Source organism: Geotrypetes seraphini, chromosome 2 (genome assembly GCF_902459505.1).
Source record: "Geotrypetes seraphini chromosome 2, aGeoSer1.1, whole genome shotgun sequence".
Classification (NCBI taxonomy): domain Eukaryota; kingdom Metazoa; phylum Chordata; class Amphibia; order Gymnophiona; family Dermophiidae; genus Geotrypetes; species Geotrypetes seraphini.
In genome coordinates, this window is record NC_047085.1 from 353466669 (window position 1) to 353479842 (window position 13174).

The following is a 13174-nucleotide window of genomic DNA, read 5'->3' on the forward strand; positions in this document are numbered from 1 at the left end:
TTCTGTATAGGATGCCCGGTCTCAGTAGCCACCTAAGTGGCTTTTAAGAATCGCACACGGGCGTCCTATATAGAATCGTGTCTGCCTAACAGACAGATGCCTAACACCTTATAACCACCCCAATTTTCTAACTGGTGTCCATGTCATAGGCGCTGGTTAGAGAATCGCGTTGTCGCATAGCTAATCGCAGCAAGGGGATCTCCCTGCTATGATCAGTTTAGCGGCCACAGCAACTCCAAGATCCCCAAGATCCTTATATCCCCCTGACACTCCCCGACTCCACCACGACAACTCACTGACACCCCCAAGATCCTCCTGCTACCTTCCAAATGTCCCCTCATACCTTTAACTGATGGCTGGCAAGAGGGATGACCACTCCCTCCTGCTGGCAGGCCTGCCACTGCAAAATGGCGGGCCTTCTCCTTCCTGGTGCATTCTGGGATGCATCAGGGAGAGGCATAAGACCCTGATTGGCTCAGATGCCTAAGGACCCTCCTATAGGAGGAAGCTTAGGCATCTGGGCCAACTGGAGTCTTAGGCCTAAGACTCCGATTGGTCAGATACCGTTGCAGAAGGAGGAATTGGGCACTCCATCTGCCGTAGACATTTGGGGGGGGGCTTCAGAGGTTCCAGCAGGAGGGAGTGGGCCTTTCTCCTGCCTTGGATTGTGTCGGGAGGGTTTGTTGTTGCAGCAGGAGGAATTGGGCAATCCTCCTACTATGGACATTTGGGAAGGGGCCTTCAGGTGATCCGGCAGGAGGGAGTAGGCATCCTTCCTGCCGTCCGACTTTGAAGGGGGGCCAGGTTCCCTGCTGCAGTCGCTAAACTGATTGTAGCAGGGAGATTCCCTCTCTGTGATCGGCTCAGCGGCTGTGCCTATTTGAAATGTAGACCAGCATTTTGCTGGCCTATATTTCAGGTCAACAAAGAAAAATGGGGAGACCCAATGATCCACAGTGAAAACAATCCACTGATGAAAACAAAAACAAAAACTGTGGATACAGATGTTCTGGAAAAAATTTATTAAACACTGACATATAAAACCATGAAAATTCAATTAAAAAAGTACAATGATAAAAAATACTGTGATAAAAATCCAACTGGACCCTACATGGTCTGTGTTTCAGCGAACACGCCTTCCTCAGGGGTCCAATTGTTTGCAACCTCACATATAAAAAATTGGACTGGAAACAGTCTATTGTCTTTAAACATGTGAGCAAAGAACATTGCAGACAAGCTGAAGTAGGCCTTGGGCCATCTAAGCTTGTCTAAGGCCACTTCTGGTTTAAATCACGCCCAGCCTTGGGCAAGCTTAAACGTCCCTACGTATCTCCTTCAACAGTGACATATGCCTACGGTGTAAGCGGCTTGCCTCGGGGTTTTTTTTGTTTTTTTTTTTCTAAATGTGCGTCCCAATTGGCTGGTTGGACAGCGGTAGGGTGCCTTCTGCCGCCTACAATCGGGACGCCATTTATAGAATTTGGTCCTAACCCTCTAATTTGAAAAATGGCACTAAAAATCATGCATGCAAATTTGGGCACATGGTCATTTTACACATGCAATTTAATTGCATTATAAGCCAATTAGCATCAATAATTGCCAGCTAACAATCAATTATTGGTGCTAATTAGCAATAATTAAAATTTACACATGCATTTTCTAGTCACTGTTCTATAAAGACATATGTGTTTACTTTTATACATGGATCCAAAAAGGGGGTGTAGCCATTCGAGGGGAATGGGTGGGTTGGGGCATTCCCTAACCCCTATTTGTCATATTTATCTGTTGTTGTTGTTTTTTTTTTTTTGAAAATATGTTTATTGAGGAGTCAACAAGAGATACCAAGATTACAAAAAGAACATAAAACAATGGTCAGCAAGAATACAATAGGCTGAGCAGAAGGGCAAAGCACAACCAGTGAAACCTCAGATTGGGTTTGTTATATCTGTTTTAATTAGATTGCAAACTCTATTGAGTGGGGATTGTCTCTTACATGTTTAATTTGCTTATGTCTAGCAGCACTAAAGAAATGATAATTAATAATAGTAATAATGGAATTTGCACACAGTGTTACAGAGTTAGGCAGATCTGCAGCTAAATCCTTGAACGTGCCTACGGGTGACTTTGCCTTTTCTAAACCTAAGCTGTTCTGTGAGGGAGATTTTTTTGCCAGTGAAAATATCAAAAGCAGTTTTGATTTGTACCTTTTGGTTCTATACTGCTACATTAGTCTGAGGCTTTTTCTCCCTTTTTGGGTGCATGCTGGGTTTGAAGAGGGGGGTTACCTCTGTGCCACGATCACACAACATTTTGAATCATGATAGGAACATATTATATGCTGTGCATTCTCGTATAATTTGTTAACATAGAGGTCTCCTTATACTAAGGTGCGCTGGCGTTTTTAGTGCACGCTAACCCTGCGCTACACGAAAAATACAACACAAGCTCTGTGGAGGCGTTAGAGTGCACTAAGTGTGCGCTAAAACTGCTAGCACACCTTAGTAAAAGGAGCCCAAAATCTCTTTCTTCAAATCTCTTAATCATAATATTAATTTGATATGAAACATTATTACGAGTGGAATAAATTCTATTGATCTTCAGGAACTGGCTGTAAGGTAAATTGTGTGTCAATGCCATATTATGGCAACTTTTATAATGTGAAAAACCCCCACACAAGTTGAATGTCACTTATTTTCTTTGCATGCACTGTTCTTATTAATGTTTGTTATCTTTTTGTGAACACTTTCTTTGTTTTCTATACATGGTACAGATGACGTTTAATTTTCTCTGCAATTTTTTAAAAAATTATTATATGATTTGAATTGTTCTGTTTTTACCCCTGACATAGCCTAAAACTCAACTTATCTATCTATCTATCTATCTATCTCCATTGGTAGAAATACAAGTACTGTATGTGGAAAAAGGGCTTTAAACTACACTTCCCAGACTTCCTGGGCTGCGAGGGCAGGCTGAATGCCCAGCCAGTGTCCTGACTCTTCCTGCCCCTCCCCTTTGTTTCTGCCTGCTCAAGTTATCTGGTTTCTAGCAGAAGCAAGAAAGTGCAGATTTCAGGTAAGAGTGCTTTCCTTTGGGATTCATTAGATTTTCCATGTTAATAGGGAAACCTGTTGCTTTCCTTTCAGAGTTGTCTCATAACCACTTCTCAGACTGAGCAGCTTGCCCGATCACACACATATTCAGTATACGATATAGGTAATTTTCAATCCAAATTATGCATAAAACTAACTCCCCACCAATGGCACCCCTTTCACTTTTAGGATTGTGCTCTCTCATTCATTAACTTAAAAGGCCGGCATAGCAGCCCCTATCTCCAGCCCCCAGGAAAGTCTGGAATTAATCTAGGTTACCCTGCTTGTCAAGTGGCATAGTAAGGAGAGTGTGGGGGGTGAGGTTCACCATGGGCGTGGTCTAGGTAGGAGTGCCAGCACCCATCCTCATCTCCGCTCCACTCGCGTGCATGCACTCATTCCCTTCCCTCGTACCTCTTTAATTTTCCATGCATGAGCAGCATTGTGAACTTGCTGCCCACAACGGTGTTGCCTCTCTCTGACATCACTTCCAGGTCCCACGCTTGGGAAGTGACATCAGAGGGATAGCCGACGCGACAAGGGCAGCAAATTTGTGAGGTTGCTCACGCCTGGAAAATTAAAAAGGTACGGGAGAAGGGAAGGGGGGCATGCATGTGGCAGGGGGGACAAGAAGGAGCTGGAGGGGAGCAGAGAAGAGGACGGGGAGGGACACCACTGTCTAAGGAGGGAGCAAATATCTTCCATGGCTACGTGAAGATCGTTGAGATCGATCGGGGAAAGCTTAGTTCTGAACGTTGTCCCCTGAGGAAGGCAATTTCAGTTGCCGAAACCTGGTTGGGACTTTCCTAGGATTCCACTCTTTGGGACTTTAAATGGTCTTTTTAAAGGCCTAGGACAGACATGGGCAACTCCAGTCCTCAAGGGCCGGAATCCAATCAGGTTTTCAGGATTTCTCCAATAAATATGCATGAGATTTATTTGCATGCACTGCTTTCAATGCATATTTATTGGGGAAATCCTGAAAACCCGATTGGATTCCGGCCCTCGAGGACCAGAGTTACCCATGTCTGGCCTAGGACTATATTTTATTTTATGTGCCTTGAATAAATGTATCTGGTGGCTGGTAAAGACATCTCTCTTGCCAAATAAAAGGGAAACAGGAAAACAAACAGTTAATGAGAAACAACTTGTTTTTTTTTTTGTTGGCAATGGGTCTTTTGTATGTTTTTTCTTCCTACTTTCTAATGAGGACAATTAGAAATAATAATCCCTAGGGGTAGGGTTACCAGATGTCCGGATTTCCCCAGACGTCCTCTTTGGAAGGCTTTTCAAAACCCAGCACTTTGTCCAGGTTTTGAAAGCTGGTGAGATCGGGGCCGGGGCGATTCTGCGCATGCGCAGATGTACTCCATTCCAGGCCCGAAGAGACGAGGTTTGTGTGGGGATGGGTTTGGGGGATGGGTTGGGGGCTGGGTGTGGAGCAGGGCTGACCCGGGGGCATAACAGGGTGGGGCCACGTGTCCTCTTTTACCAGATGGAAAATCTGGTAACCCTACCTAGGGAGGGATGGAGTTGGATTTTACACTCGTACAGACTAGTGCTGCCCGATTCAGGAAAAAAAATTTTGATTTGATTCGATTCAGCCTACTGAATTGGTTATTCGATTCGATTTTCCTGCCCAATTGGGTGTTTTTCTCAAACATCCTGGTGGGTTTATTTTATAGCCTCTTCACCCCTTTTATAGCCTCTTCACCCCCTTTGCCTTCTCCTAACCACACTGGTGCTGTGGTGTAAACAAAATAAACAAACAAAACAGACTTTTCCTCTCTCTCTTAAATCCTAGCTCACATTTGCGGTCTAACATCAGCTCTGGCAGGATACACACTTCAAATCTGACATATTGTAATCACAAAAGGGAAAATAAAATTAGTTTTTCTACCTTTTGTTGTCTAGTCATTCAAATCTTGTTGGTCCCAGGCTCTGGTTGTCTTCTGATAACTTGCTTGCCAGGGTCTCCTTCTTTCTTTTTTCTCCATTCTAACTATCCATCTGCCATCTCTGTCCTCCCCTTCCGTTTCCCTTCCCTCCCCCAGAGGTGTGGCATCTTTCTTTTTTTTTCGTCTCCATCCACAGATCCACCTTTTCTTAACTATCCTTTCATCCAGCATCTCTCCCGCCTTCCCCACCACCCCAGGGTCCACCTTTCTTTTCACAACTACCCTCCTATCCAGTATCTCTATCCCCCCTCCACACCATCCCTTGTGTCCAACTTCTCTCCCTTTCTGTTCCTTCCTCCCTAAATCCCATTGTCCATCATCTCTCTTCCTCTCCTCTATTTTCAGACCCATTATTTCTTCCCCCTCCAAAGTCCGATGTCAGAGAAGGAGCGGGACCGTGGCAGAGAGTAGATGCTCCGAAGCCGTTCAGCAGCTTGCAAAGATTGCTAGCACCAGCGATATTATTGCAGGCTGCTGAAGTTAGAGAGATTGATTCGGGAGGTCAGGGGGAAGACGGAGAGCACAGCAGCGGGTAAGCCACTTCCCAAATGACCCTTCCCACTCGCCCTCTAAAGCAGGAGCGGCAAGCCAGCAAAAGGCAGCGCTGCCGCTCCTGCTTTAAAGGGCGCGTGGGGAGGGTCAGTCAATGAATCGGGAGGCCGATTTTTTGGGCGGGGTAAATCAATTCAAATCGATTAACCCGAAATGAATCGGTGAATCGATTCGAATCATGAATCGGGCGGTACTAGTACAGACTCCTTAAGGGAGACTGTCTAAACCTATTGTTAGAAACATAGAAACATAGAAAAAAGCAGCAGAAAAGGGCTATAGCCCACCAAGTCTGCCCATTCCAAGTATCCCCTCCCCTGAATTTACTCCCTTAAAGATCCCACGTGAGTATCCCATTTTCTCTTAAAATCCGTCACGCTGCTGGCCTTTATCACCTGGAGTGGGAGTCTGTTCCAATGATCCACTACTCTTTCGGTGAAGAAGTACTTCCTGGAGTCGCCATGAAACCTCCCTCATTGTTGTATAAGGAATCCCTCTCTAAACAATAATGTAGCTTAAATGTGTAGACCAGGGCTGTCCAAGTCCAGTCCTCGAGATCTAGGTCTTCTGGATATCCACAATGAACATGCATGAGAGAGATTTGCATACCAAGAAGGCAGTGCAGGCAAATCTCTCTCATGCATATTCATTGTGGATATCCAGAAAACCTGGCCTGCCAGTAGATCTCAAGGACTGGACTTGGGCAGCCCTGGTGTAGACAATAATTCATGCCACAAGTTTGCTGGTCTCCCCCATTGAAGCTATTGCTGTATTTTGAGCATTTACTTGTTAGTGTAGAGTCAAATCTATATGTGTTTGAGGCTTGTGCAGATGAGGACAGAGCTTGCTGGAATGGGGCAGGGACAGCAAAAGAAATTGTGGCGATGGGACGGGAAAATGAGTTCCTGCGGGGATGGGGGAAAATTTGTCCCCATGCCATTCTCTAACCTGTTTCTTCCCCGTACATATCTATAGGCTCAGATAAAAGTTAGGAAGTCCACAGATTTAGCAGAGAAAAGTAAAAAAGTAAAATTCAGCTTACGGAATAAATCAACAGGGAGGCGAAGAGATGGCCATTAAGAAGCAAGCTAAGGGCTGCTTGTCGCAGAGCAAAGGCGCTTGAATCAAAGACAGCAAGGGTTCTCTGCAGCTCTTTAAACATTCCTAATGCTTTTTGCACTAAGTCTTGCAAGTGCCAATTAGGCGGTAACAGATCCAGAACATTGCAAGCAGGATGGGCGATCAATGATGTCTGAGTCTAGTTACCTGTCTTCATGTGCATCTTTACTTATTCTATCCTATTAATTAACACATATACCTCACATTTTCTTCAAACGACACCGAGTGGAAGTCTGTGTTTTACTGAATAGCTGAAAGAATTCAATAATCCTTCTGTCAGTAATTACACTATTGCTCTTTTCTCCTCTACATTAATAATGATGATACTTATCATTTATATAGCACTACCAATGCACGCAGTGCAGATAAGTATTCAGGTGCAATATGCTCCTGCCCTAAACAGTTTATAATCCAAATGGGTACCTGAGGCAATGGGAAATTAAAAAAAGCAATTCCACACATTAGGCACTAACATTTAGGCACCCACTGTCTGCACAAATATGTTCTGGTTCAGCAGGAACTTGTCCAACTTTGTCTTGAATCCCTGGAGGGTGTTTTCCCCTATGACAGACTTTGGAAGAGCGTTCCAGTTTTCTACCACTCTCTGGGTGAAGAACAACTTCCTTATGTTCGTACGGAATCTATCCCCTTTCAACTTTAGAGAGTGCCCTCTCGTTCTCCCTACCTTGGAGAGGGTGAACAACCTGTCCTTATCTACTAAGTCTATTCCCTTCAGTACCTTGAATGTTTTGATCATGTCCCCTCTCATTCTCCTCTGTTCGAGGGAGAAATGTAATGCCCTATTCAAGGGAATAGCCCAAAATGAAATCAGACATCTATGGATCATTCAAAATGCTTTAATTAAACTTATAATAAAAGCTAAGAAATTCGACTCCTCTTCTTAAGAAAGCGCACTGGCTCCCAGTCGCGCACCATATAATGTATAAATTAAGTCTGCTTACTTTCAAATCTTTGCTATACAAGACTCCAACTTTCATTTATAAATTACTGATTCCCTATACCTCAACTAGACTATTGAGGTCCAATGATCAACATTTACTAGTTATTCCCTCACTTAAAATTATTAACACATGGCGGCATTTCATCTTTTCTGTCACAGCCCCTCAAACATGGAATTCCCTCCCTATTTACTTAAGGGAAGAAAACAATTTGGATAAATTTAAGAGCAAACTAAAAAGCTTTCTTTTTAAGGATGCATTTGATAATTAGAAATCTTGACTAGGAGTTTCATTCCAACTCCATAACTTCTCTGAGGTTCATTGTTCTCGCCCTTCCTATTGTTTTTTTTTTTTTAACCATAATTGTCTTCTCTCCTATCGCCAATTTGTATTTCTTTCCCCATCCTTTCCTCTTGTTTTAATATGTTTGTAAAGTTAGTCTTAAATATGTTTCGTAAGGTTTAGTTCTTTCTTTGTTTTGTTGCCCCCTTAATTTTGTAATTTTACTGATGTGTTCATCGCTTAGAATTTTGAATAAGCGATCAATCAAATTTATAATAAACTTAAAACTTGAGAAAAGGCCCAGTTTCTCTAATCTTTCACTGTACAGCAACTCCTCCAGCCCCTTAATCATCTTAGTCGTTCTTCTCTGGACCCTCTCGAGTAGTACCGTGTCCTTCTTCATGTACGGCGACCAGTGCTGGATGCAGTACTTCAGGTGAGGGTGCACCATGGCCCGGTACAGCGGCATGATAACCTTCTCTGATCTGTTCATGATCCCCTTCTTTATCATTCCTAGCATTCTGTTCGCCCTTTTTGCCGCCGCCGCCGCACATTGCGCAAACGGCTTCATCGACTTGTCGATCAGAACTCCCAACTCTTTTCTGGGAGGTCTCTCCAAGTACCGCCCCGGACATCCTGTATTTGTGCATGGGATTTTTGTTACCAACATGCATCACTTTACACTTATCCATGTTGAACCTCATTTGCCATGTCGATGCCCATTTCTCCAGCTTGAATATGTCATGTTGCAGATCTTCGCAATCCCCCTGTGTCTTCGCTACTCTGAATAATTTTGTATCGTCCGCAAATTTAATCACCTCATTCGTCGTACCAGTGTCCAGATCTTGAACTTAAGAATGACACAGAGACAAACTTTTCCCCATCCCTGCAGTAACTCAATTTTCCCGTCCCCGCGAGTTTTATCGCTTTCTCTGTCCCATTCCTGTAAGCTCTGCCTTAACCGCATAAGCCTCGAACACTTATGATTTTAAAGTGTTTGAGGCTTGTGCAGATAGGTCAGAGCTTGCAGGAATGGGGCAGGGACAGGCAAAGACTTGTGGGGATAGGATGGGAAAATGAGTTCCCATGGGGACGGGGAAAAATTTGTCCCCATATCATTCTCTAGCTTGAACTTAAACCAGCCATGGTTATGATAAATTGGTGGCACCTAGTGGTTCTGTGCAAAAGGTGTACGCTGAGTTCTAGAAGGAAACACAATCTGTGGCCCTTGGCCATAGTCTGCTGTCATTGTTGCTGAGTTAGATAGGAAGGGGAAAAAGTCAGTTATATAATGGGAACAAACCTTGGGAGATGTGAATGAAGGGGACACTCAATGAAATTACATGGAAATACTTTTAAAACAAATAGGAGGATTTTTTTTTGTACTCAAAGAATAGTTAAGCTCTGGAACTCATTGCCAGAGGATGTGGTTACAGTGGTTAGTGTAGCTGAGTTTAAGAAAGGTCTGGGCAAGTTCCTGGAGGAAAAGTCCATAGTCTGCTATTGAGACAGACATGGGCAAAGTCACTGCTTGTCCTGGGACCGGTAGCATGGAATATTGCTACTATTTAGGTTTCTGCCAGGTACTGTGACCTGGATTGGCCACTGTTGGAAATAGGAAACTGGGCTAGATTGACCATTGGCCTAACCCAGTGTGGCGCAGTAGAATTCCAAAAGAACAGAAAGCCCATGGAAGCAGGAGAAAGCTACCAGGCCCCCAAGAGTAAGCTTATGATTTTCACTTTGCAGAATTTATTTTAATGAACTATGCTTGCATGCTACTTTGAGAAAAAAATTATTCATTTATAATTTTCTCAGACTGCGTACATTGAAAGCTTTCATGCAATTAAAGTAAAATACTTATTAGATTTATGCCAGAAATTGCTCTAAAATCTTGCCCAATAATTTGTAAGTACCTCAGGTGAATAATGTACCTTACAAATGTTAATAATGTTAAAAGGCTGCAAACTCATGACTCTGAAAATGAAATTCATTTCCACAATGAAAATACATTGTTGTCAGTGACACGCTATAGGGAAGAAATTGCATTTTCTCCAATGATGCAATGACTCAAACAGCACATGGCAATTTTGAGGTCTGTGTTTATGTGGAAATTAACTAGTAATACTTTGCTAGGGAAATCAAAAATAGTAATCTGTGAGGATCGCTATAAATTAACTAGTAGACATTTTAGAGATCTAGGCAATTTTCAAAGGAATTTTTGAAGGTACACACATGAAAGAAGAAAATTTAAAATTCTAACTCAGTTTACCTCCCCGCCCCCCCCAAACATGTGGATAAAAATATGCATGAAATCTGCAATATCTCTTATTTTTTACCTGTTTCCTACAATAGGTCAGTGCAGAGAGACTGCAGGGTTTCAAAATTGCCATCTTAGTTTTTCTGAATTGAATGGGAGGAACTTTAGGTGCCTGGGCCAATCAGGGCCTTAGGCCCCTTCCTGGTGCACTCTGGGATGCACTAAGAAGGCAACATGGGTGTTGGTTAGAGAATCCGGAGGTGAGTTCCTTCAAAGTTCAAACCTCAGTGTTCTTTCTTCCTGGTCTATAAATTTTCAAAACTGTGGATGGCTAGGAAAGGGTGGTATTCTACAAAGTCTTACGTTTATTTTTGTTTATTGGGTATTTGCTATACTGCCTTTTTCAGTAAAGACAACACTGTGGTTTGGATGTGTATATGCTTCTAAGATAACCTCCACAAGCACTCATGTGGGTAAACCAGTAAAAATCACTAGTGTCCCAAATACGTTATTCGTATATGGCCAAATAGTGATTTATATATATTTTTTTAATTTATAAACCGCTTACGTCTAAGTGGTGTTCATATCAAATATACACAATTGTAAAAACAAACAATATAACTGCAAATAATACAGGAATAATAAAATTACGTAGACAATAAAGCATTTTAAAGTGCTATAATAGATTCAAATCATTCCTCGTTAACCTTAAATCTTTCCTAAAAACTGAAGACCACTCAAAATTGGAACAATTTAAATCTCACTGAATTTACAAAAAAGCATCTACAAATACAAATAATTCAGCGCTCTACTGTGCACGCTCTCACTTCCGCCGCAGCTTGCAAAACGGAAATAAACACTTGATCTCTGATTTCACGTAGCTTCTTTTATTATTTGTTATGTTAAAGCTCAATGCCCATTACAGTATTTGTATTCGGCTGAATCATGTTTTTGTTTATTCATATTTGGCCGAATAGTAAAATATGCAATTTGGTACAAGTCAAACCGTAACTTGTTGTAAGTCATGGACGTTTATACCACCTTTGGAGTAGGTGCAAAAGAACATGCACACTTTGCGGCTCTTCCTGCACTCCGCTCTAGAATGTACCGAAACATGCATTGCATACATATATGAGCTGTTCTATCTTATATGCTTTTACATGTGTAACCATGGAGGAGTGCCCTTTGTGACCATGGGCAAGTCACTTAACCCTCCAGTGCCCCAGGTACAATAGTTGGATTGTGAGCCCACTGGGACAGATAGGAAAAATGCTAAGAATACCTTTTTATTCATTCAGTTTTCTATACCGTTCTCCCAGAAGAGCTCAGAACGGTTTATATGAGTTTATTCAGGTACTTGAGCATTTTTCCCTGTCTGTCCTGGCAGGCTCACAATCTATCTAATGTACCTGGGGCGATTAAGTGACTTGCCCAGGGTCACAAGGAGCAGCGTGGTTTAAACCCTCAACCCCAGGGTGCTGAAGCTGTAGCTTTTAACCACTGCGCTACACTCTCCCCAGTCAATATGTTGTAAACCACTTTGGTATCTGTGGAGGAAAGGCAAGGCGGTATATCAAATAACCATGGCTAAGTTTCATCAAAATCCTTTTCTGTGCCTAAAACAGAGTTTTACGCTCACAAAAAGAAAGTTTAAAAATGACCCCCTCCTGTTACATGGCCACGAATAAAGAAATACAGATAATACCAATCTGTGATGCATATTAACATGCATTAATACTGTAGAAAGCAGTGCAATCCTTGGTACACAGCACAAATTACACTTCTCCCTCCGTATTCGCGGTTTCGATTATTCATGGTTTTTAGCTTGCTGGCTCCTCCCCCCAAATTACATCAGCTTGCATAGAGAAATTGCTGATTCCAAGCGTTTACAGAAAAAAATCGCTGGTCCCAGGAACAGGCCAGGTCTCCCACCATGTTATTTGTGGTTTTACCATATTCACAATGGTTTTTAATAGAAAACAGCGAATAACATATGAAAAAGTTTTTCACGGTTTTTCTGTATTTGCGGTTCTGTTAATCCCCTATCATAGCGAATACGGAGAGAGAAGTGTAATGCAGTGCAACACTGGAGAAATATAAGCAGAAATGCATTTCTTCCTATGTTGTGCAAGATGCAAAGATGTAAGCCATGCACTTTTCCCAAAGCTGATGGAGAAAAAAAAATAAATAAATAAACTTCCCATGAAGTTATGAGCAGGAGAAACTCTGTATAATGGTGGGGGAACCAGTAGATAAAGCATCCAAAATTGTAGGTGTTTTAGTCCAGCTGCAAAAAAAAACAACAAACGAACAGCAGAGAGGCTGGCAACAGACTAGCGGATTTACTGAGGTACAAGGTTTGGAGGACAAGAGTCCACCGGTGTCCACCACAGGCCCAGGACACTGATGAAGGGATCAAGTAGTTTCTTAAAGAGTCTCTGCACAATCTCACAGTAGTCTGCGATTTACAAGTTTCAAGTTTCAAGTTTATTCATTATTTGATCAATCGCCTATCACTAATTACTAAGCGATGTACATAAAATATTAATATTGGGTAAACAAGAACAAAAATGAATAAAAAGATAAAATCTTTAAACATAAACAAAATAGAACGGGAAACATTAGGATGGAAGGGAGAGAACTACATTTTCTGATAGAAAAGGAAGAACAATTAAGGGTAATATACAAAGGGGAAGGGAAAACAAATTAGTTTATTAGGAGTAGAATACACAATTAAGCAGAATGGATTACTACTATAAAGAGCAATTGAAAGCGTCTTTAAAAAGAAAGCTCTTGAGCTGGCTTTTAAATTGATTGTGTTGTAATGTTTCTTTCTTTTATTTCCTCACCCAAAAGCCTTTTCCCCTTTCTTTCTACTTCCATCTGCACTGGAATCAGGGTTGGAATCCGACACCACGAATCTCCACTCCACTCCCCCTGTTTTTCCACTCTCCCACC

At 42.2% G+C, this 13174-nt stretch overlaps 1 protein-coding gene across 4 annotated transcripts in view; it reads right to left on the minus strand.

Annotated features, from left to right (window-relative positions):
• MYRIP (myosin VIIA and Rab interacting protein) overlaps window positions 1-13174 on the minus strand; it is a 438913-nt gene that overhangs the window by 28060 nt on the left and 397679 nt on the right. The gene's annotated exons all lie outside the window — the stretch shown is intronic.